Below are 2,768 nucleotides of genomic sequence, written 5' to 3' on the forward strand. Positions count from 1 at the left end.
ACATGAAATCTGGCGAAAACTGTACCTCCCTAACTCCCTCCTATCAACGATATCGTAACAGTATGACCGTCTTATGTACGACCAGCTGTATGTTCATGCACACAGTAAGCACTCTACAGTCCTCAGCCCAATTTGGATTCCGTAGAGGAGATAACAGCGGATGGAAACTTGCCCGTTCCGCTAAGTCACTATTTTTTATCGCATCCATCAACTCCACCATGTATCCTTCTTAACCTTTAAAATGCCTTTGATACTGTGTTATTGAGCAATATAATCCTACTCAGGCGTTGAACTGCCAGCAGAGACACTATTCACCGTTGGATAGAGGGGGGGGGGGGGGATTCAGAAGACCACTAGCAAATGGTATTGAACACAGCGTGCATGAGATAATACAGCTTACTCGGTCTTCATGTTCATCTTGTTGCAGCGGCTCCAACAGTATCATCAACAACAGTACCATCAACAACACCTGACATCAATGAAATCACCTTGGGTAAGTCAATGTTCATGCTATTCAGGCGACCCAGTGTCAATTTCAGTTCATTACTTTGTGTAACTCTGTGAGTCTCGTTATGCATGTCCCATTGGCATGACCGGCAAAAGTTCAACCAGCATTATTTGTGTATCTATGTGCATTTATGTGTGTGTGCGTGCGTGCGCGAGCATGCGATTGTGTGGATGTATATATATATATATGCCAGCTATTTCGGTTTGGCGGTGCACGTACATGTAATCCAACTTGTGTCTGGGCCTGTTTCCATCAGGCTTGGCTACTTTGGTGATTTTGTTGAAGCGTGACCACCAACTGCCATCTTCAAAGAATGGAATTGATTTTTTTCTTTCTTCAGATTCTTGACGTTTTGTTCATTTTTTGTTGTTTTTTGTTTTTGGTAATGAGATTTTCTGTCATAATTTTATGTAAGAAAATTTGCTTTGCCCGTTCAAGAGGCTTGAGTCAGGCTTGGCTACTGGAGGGCGTATTGTTCAATGTAACACCTTTTTTGGTGTTCGGGTCAATATAGTTACAACTTTCTATTCAAAGCATAACATACAAGTACCTGTTGACTAATGGACTGCCTCTGGTTACTAGCCTGTGCGTAACTAATGGCATAAGTGATGTTTATAAAGCCTTAATATCATTAGACAATCCACACTAGTGTCATGAAGTCTTAAGGTAATGGCGAGCTGTCTCTGCAGGGATGAACGCTACACCATAGCCCAGCGGTTAGAGCATCGTTAGCCTCAAGCGGAACTCCCTGGTTCGAGTCCTGGTGGTGACCGTCAATATTAATTTTTGTCTTCATAATTTTCCCATTTTCATCTTTCCCTCAAAACAATGAACACTAGTATTGTAGCTGTGACTGCGACCCGCTACAGTATCAGGTGGTAATTTGCACCCAGTGTGCTCCACATTGATACAATTCAGAGCGAAGCTAAATCGTGAAACATTTGAAAATTGGATGACAGCGCAGATTCTGAGGGATGCCTGGCTGATATGCAATAGGTCCTACTTTCTTGGAAACTGGATGTGGACAGAACCACCTGGGGCGTACCTTAGTGGAAGGATGGTTCCGAGCTTCTTCAGTTAGTAGAAAGTCCTTGTATACCAACACTCTTTCTCTATCAGCTTAGTACGAATGTCTAGCTTGTGCGGCGGCCATAGCGTACTTAGCGATTGTAAGAGCGCCTTACCACGCTCGAGTCCAGTTTCCAACACTCTCTCTCCTTCCAGCTCCTTCTTGGAGGAGGAAATCTAGTGGACACTGAGGGTTATATCCATAATTGGGATAAAATAGAATGGAGTGCTAACAGTTGAGGACTGATGACGACTATCTGTAGCAAACTCACATTGTGGTAACAGAGTGTCCCAATTGTCCTGCTCGTGGTTACCAAAATTAATTGTCTAAAGATATCTTCAAATATGCTGTCTACATTTTCTGTTTGCCCATCCGGCAGTGGATGATTAGAACTACTGAACGATAAGGTTGAGCCCAACTGCTACAATTGCTACCAAAAAAGCAGAAGTAAATCTGTGGTCGCGATCATAAACTATCATACAACTCATAACATGCAATCTATATTACTACATGTATTTCGAACATAGAGACCAACAGAGACCTTAGGGTCCATGTTAGATTAGAAGTCGTGGGGACTAGGTGAATACATTTAGTGCTAAGTGAACGCATTTAGTTTGCCGATCTCGGAACGTGTAGATAGAATCAAAACCTAGGATTCCCAGGAAACTCAACAATGTATTAAAATGTACTTCCAAGGTCCATCAGGTATGGTTTCAAATGATATCACGGTATCAAAAATACGTTCACGCATTGTTTTATGTGTGGCATGATTGCGGCATTTAGAGATGGTCGTATTCCCCGTCAATAACATCAACAATGATATTATAAACCTCTCCGTGTGCTTACACCGGCAGCGACCTGTCTATTCCTTCCGCCAACGTCATATTTATAAGTGAAACACAGGTGCAGAATTCCAACTCACGAAGTTCCTTTGTATATTCAACCATTCTTTATGTCTTATTCCTGATTCCTTTGGTTTTGGAGAGCATTTTCGTGAGCATGTCCACTCAATGTCCTAGAAACCCGCTTCTCATGGTAGGCGGACCTGTCAGTCAGTCTGACGCTAAAAACATGTTTCAATATTTCATAGATAATTTGAAAGGTCTGTTGGGTGTTATTACACATATTCGTATTTTGTTTTTCAGTCAGCTCAACACCTGGATCAACAAATAAGTCAACAACTGCATCAAC

Source organism: Sycon ciliatum, chromosome 5 (assembly GCF_964019385.1).
Source record: "Sycon ciliatum chromosome 5, ocSycCili1.1, whole genome shotgun sequence".
In the NCBI taxonomy this organism is placed as follows: domain Eukaryota; kingdom Metazoa; phylum Porifera; class Calcarea; order Leucosolenida; family Sycettidae; genus Sycon; species Sycon ciliatum.